Source organism: Salvia miltiorrhiza, chromosome 2 (assembly GCF_028751815.1).
Source record: "Salvia miltiorrhiza cultivar Shanhuang (shh) chromosome 2, IMPLAD_Smil_shh, whole genome shotgun sequence".
Classification (NCBI taxonomy): domain Eukaryota; kingdom Viridiplantae; phylum Streptophyta; class Magnoliopsida; order Lamiales; family Lamiaceae; genus Salvia; species Salvia miltiorrhiza.
The window spans coordinates 27,363,637-27,369,649 of NC_080388.1; positions in this window are offsets into that span (position 1 = coordinate 27,363,637).

A 6,013-nucleotide genomic window follows, 5' to 3' on the forward strand; every position below is an offset into this window, starting at 1 on the left:
ATTGCATTTTGCTCGGAAAACTACATAACATATACTTGAAGACAATGTATTATAATATAGTATTGAAGTCGAAATAATTAAACTCAACGTTCATCAAATTTAATTATATAATTGAAATAAGGGTTAAGTATCAATTTCCCCTTTATCGATGGCGTCCCTATCGCGTATAGCACCCTATAGTCAGGGTAAGTGCTGCTTACTACCTCAACGTGGCAAAATCGAAGCAAATTTCCCCCCGCTACTTAACGAACGTTAACGCCGTTAGAACAAAATATTTTTTCTTCTCTCTCTCTCTCAATTCCGGCCAAATCTCTCTGCGACGCCGGAATCAAACCCAAACTCAACTGCAGCATGTAGTTTCCGGCCATATCTCCCTCCACCCTCCACCTCTTTGTCGCTGCCTCAATTTAATAACACCGACACACACATCCTCGCAAACTCACCTATGTTCTCAATATTTGTGAAATCACAGCAAATATTGCCCGTATTTTTCATTTGCCTCACGAATTTTGGCATCCTGAAGTGATTTATGGCATCGCTCTTCATGTGGGAGCGCCTATTAAGATTGATGGCCAGTCTGCAAATGCCTTCGTAGGTCATTTTGCCCGCGTGCTCGTTGAGATGGATATTACGGCAGAGGTTCCCGACTATATTGATGTAAAATGCGGTGATCGCTCGTTTGAGGTTGAGTTCGGGTATGAAAATTTGCCTTACTATTGTCATTCTTGTCATATCATTGGTCATACTACTAATGATTGTAGGAAAAACTCTGCTGTTGAGAATAATTCTTCCCCGATTCCGGACACTAATCTGGGCGAAGAGTTCAAGAAGGTTAAAGCTCGCAAGACTCCGAGATGGCATAGAGTCGAGCATACCCCTTCTACTGATCCGACTAGGAGTGTTAACAAGGCTGCCGATCCTCACACTGATCCGACTAGGAATGGTAATTCCTTTGATGCTCTTGTGGTCTCGGGAAAAGAGGCTGATACGGATACGGATATACCGGATAAAAGCTCAGATCAAACCGCTGAACCACAAGCTCAGGGAAGTGAGGCTGATGGGAATCCGCATGACCCGACTCCTTCCAACTCAGCTCAAGCAACTGGCGATCAGCAATCTCCTCATCACCTGCATCAGGCCCTTTCTTCTACGGAGACTTTTGGTCCGAATCAGTATGAGTCCTCGGATGGGGCGCCTCTTCCGGCGGTTGATCATTCTGACTCGGTGAATCTAGCTTTGACGGGGACGCCAGGAAAGGCGATGATGGAGGATTCTCCCATACCTCGCGGCCGTGGCCCGTGGGCGTCCAAAGGGTACTACCAAGAAGGGGAGGGTTTCCGATTCCTCTATAAAGCACCGGCTCCGGCGTATAATCAAGAATGGTATGGAGATGAGTAAGAGTCGTGCGGATGGTGCCGTTTTGCAGGGCGCAGGTATTGTCTCTTCGTCGCCGGTGGAGTTCTTGAATAAAGTACAACATGCTCAGGATGGAGGTGCGACTCTGCAAAATTTTGTGATTCATTCTTCTTCCGACGCTGCTCGAGCTTTGTCGGCGGTGGCTTCTAAAAGATGGGGAGATATGTTGGGCGACGACGACTCTTTGGATGAGGATGAATCTCTAAATATTTTCTCATATATAGTTTATTTTGTTTGTTTTTCGTTTACCCGTGGTTTCTCGCGGGTGTTTACGCCTGCTTTTGTTTTGACCCTTGTCTTTCTTTCCTTTTAATAAAATTTCTATTTCAGCAGTGAAATCACAGCAAAAAAAAAAAAAATAAGATCTCCTTCTCAGTTTTGCACCTCCCGTGGATGCTCCAGCGTAGCCTCCATCATCTGCTTCAGCCGGAGAGCAGCGTAGCCTCCATCATCTGCACCTCCCGTCGCTGCCGCGCGTTCTCTCCCTCTCTGAGCTGACACTTGCAGCCCTTATTCACCACCACGAACCATCGTGCGGTCCATCTGCGGTTTCGCACATGTTCTCCACCAACCCCCTCATTCTACCGCTTCAAATCAAATTAATTTGCCAATCAGAGGCCCGTAAAACAGAGCGAATAATGTCTCATCATCCTCTAATCTCGGCGGTGAAAATTTTCTGGCCAAACTCAACTGTAGCATGTGTGTTTGAGGGAGGAAGGAGGTGGCGAATTTTGAGGGTTTCAGGGGCGGGAGAGGAGGGGAGAAGCTGCTGGGTTTGGAGCTGGAAGAGAAGAGGGCTTTGATTGCGACGGAGGCAGAGGATGGGAGGCGGGAGAAGAAGGGGGTGTTGGAGGAGGAGTTATCGACGGCGGTCGATGGTCCTACACCAGAGGAATGCCGCGGCGGTAGATTTAGAGGAGGGGACGGACGGATTTTCAGAGAGAGAGAGAGATAGGCCCCACCATAATTAAAAATAAAAAAAATATTTTTTTTTCTAATGGCGTTAACGTCCATTAAGTAGCGGGGGGAATTTGCTTCGATTTTGCCACGTTGAGGTAGTAAGCAGCACTTACCTTGACTATAGGATGCTATACGCGATAGGGACGCCATCGATAGGGGAAAAATTGGTACTTAACCCTTGAAATAAATTAGTGAAGTTGAAAACAAAAATAGAGTATACTCAATCATACGTAGGGATTTTGCTCGGAAACTGTATAACAAATACTTGAAGACAATGTATTATGATAAAGTATTGTAATCGATATGATAATAAGAATAATTCTACTCAATTAAATAAAGTTGAATTAATTAATGAAATAAATTAGTGAATTTAAAAAAAATTGAAATAAAATGAATCATACGATGAGATTTTGCTCGGAAAACTATATAACATATACTTTATTTGAATGTATTATAATAAATTATTGTAATCGATATGATAATAACAAAATGAACTACTATTGTGTGAGTAACGAAGTCGAAATAATTATACTCAATGAAATAAAGTTGAATTAATTAATTGAAATAAATTAGTGAATTTGAAAAAAAAATTAATAAATTGAATCACACAATGGGATTTTGCTCGGAACATATACATTATTTGAATGAATTATAATAAAGTATTATAATCGATATGATAATAACAAAATGAACTACTATTGCGTAAGTAACGAAGTCGAAATAATTACACTCAATGAAATAAAGTTGAATTAATTAATTGAAATAAATTGGTGAATTTAAAAGAAAAAAAAATGGCGAATACGATGGGACATCGCTCGGAAAACTATATAACATATACTTGAAGACAATGTATTATAGTATAGTATTCAATGTATTATAATATAGTATTGAAGTCAATTTGATAATAAGAAAATGAACTACTATAGTGTAAATAATGAAGTCGAAATAATTATACTCAATAAAATATATTTGAATTAATTAATTGAAATAAATTAGTGAATTTGAAAAAAAAAATGGTGAATACAATGGGACATCGCTCGAAAAACTATATAACATATACTTGAAGACAATGTATTATAATATAGTATTGTAGTCGATTTGATAATAAGAAAATGAACTACTATAGTTTAAATAATGAAGTCGAAATAATTATACTCAATGAAATAAATTTTAATTAATTAATTGAATTAAATTAGTGAATTTGAAAAAAAAATGAATCATATGCATGGATTTTGCTAGGAAAACTATATAACATATACTTCAAACAAGTATTATAATAAAGTATTGTAATCGATACAATAACAAAAAAATGAACTATTATTGTGTGAGTAACAAGTCGAAATAATTATATTCAATGAAACATAGTTTAACTAATTAATTGAAATGTATTAGTGGATTTGAAAAAAAAAATGAATCATACGAGCAAAATCCATACGTATGATTCATTTGTGTATTATAATATATCATATCGATTACTTTACTTTATCATAATACATTGTCTTCAATTATATGTTATATAGTTTTGCGAACAAAATTCCACCACGTGACTCATTTTTTTTTTCAACTTCACTAATTTATTTCAATTAATTAATTCAACTTTATTTCATTGAGTATAATTATTTCGACTTCGTTACTCACACAATAGTAGTTTATTTTCTTATCATCAAATCGACTACAACACTTTATTATAATACATTGTCTTTGTAATACCCCGTCTTTCCCTAGCTAAGTTTAGAGTAATTTTGAACTTAGAAGTTAAGATGATTCGCACTGGATAAAGAAAATGATTTATTTTAAAATTCCAACAAAATAGTTTACAAAGAGCTTTTATAAAATTTTATTATTTAAATTCTTATACATTGCATATTTATTTAAATTGAGTATTTAAGCATACACGAGCTATTTACTGAGCTAAACCCTGAAAGATTATTCCAGTTCTAATAATCCAAAGCACAAATATTAATTTGTCAAATCATTTCCTCAATTTCCTCTCACTCAACCCTTACCATAACCTCCTTACTTTCCACCCACTATAAAAAAAGAGGCGTATAATTAAAGAAAAAGGCGCATAAATTAAAATGTTAATATAAGCAAAGTGTTAGCTGAATCCTTCGACCGCATATTCCTTGGAGCAAGTTCAGAGTCTATCGAGCAAGACAGATGAAATATAACCTAAGTACAAATGATGGTACAATCATCTCTGTAAGGATTTGTTCCTAACACATATTATTTCGCATGCGGCTCCGAAATGCCTGACAGCTTTGCGCAACGATTATTTTGGCTCGTTCATCCTCGTCCGAACTGCGATTTACGATCTGTTTGTGCTCACGAACTCCTCTCGAGACGAACTACAACTTGTATTTTAGCCAATTCTTCCAAATTCCGCTTAATTATTTTTTAAAATTCGTTCAAACACAAGGTGAAGTGACAAGTTATTGACCATAAACCTATATTATTAAATTGAGATTTATTATAAAAGAAAAAAGAAAAAATCCCTGAAAGCACAAAGACGCATACTAAGGGCATAAAGCTCAAAAAGAGAAAGAAAAACTAAGGAGCAAACAAAACAGAAGGAATCAAAACAACTTAATACATGAAATCATGAAAATCATCCATTTCATCCGACCAACGTCCTTGAACGACGTTATTCATTGCATTCATACTGGGCCTATTGGTAAGGTCGACAACAAACTCCCTTGGCTTGTATCCCATTTCCTCCGCATTTCTAAGCCTACTTTTAATGCAGCCTTCCGGAATTGCATGTACAGACTCTCTGCCCTTTCCTGATCCCTTTGGACGACCACGTCCGCGCTTCTGCTCTGAGAGTAACTGCATTCCTTGATTAACCATAAACCTATATAAGCTCAAATAAATCATCAAACACACAAAATCCTCATAATTAAACAACAAAGATGACACACCAAGAGGTAAAAATGCATGTTTATCAGTAGTGGAGTACTTTATATTGAATAAAAGTAAATACTTATATTAACATAAGTATACATTTGTGCTAACAAATATATATTTTATACTTATTAAAAGTAACTATTGTCTTAATAAAAAGTAATTATGCATATGAAAAAATGTAATATTTCAATTTTTTTTTTTACGAAAATTGTTATTTTTAATCATGATGTAATGTTAATTATTTGGTTAAGTAATTATAATTGTAAGAAAAAATAACCATTGATGTGAATAAATGTAATATTTAAAAAAAAAAGAAATAGATGAAAAAAATAAAAAAAAGTGTTGAAAATTAAAAATTAAACAAAAAATAGAATAAATAAAAGAGCTAAAAAAAAGGAAAATCGAAAAATACAAAAAAAAAAAAACTGAAACGAAAAAAAAAGAAGCAAAAAACATTGTAAGAAATCAAAGAAGAAAAAAGAAAAAAGAAATCAAAAAAAGGTTGGGAGAAGTGGGATTCGAACCATTCATGTGAATAAATGTAATATTTAAAAAAAAAGAAATAGATGAAAAAAATTAAAAAATAGTGTTGAAAATTAAAAATTAAACAAAAAATAGAAAAACATAAAAGAGCTAAAAAAAAAGAAAAATCGAAAAATACAAAAAAAAACTGAAACAAAAAAAAAAGCAAAAAACATTGTAAAAAATCAAAGAAGAAAAAAGAAAAAAG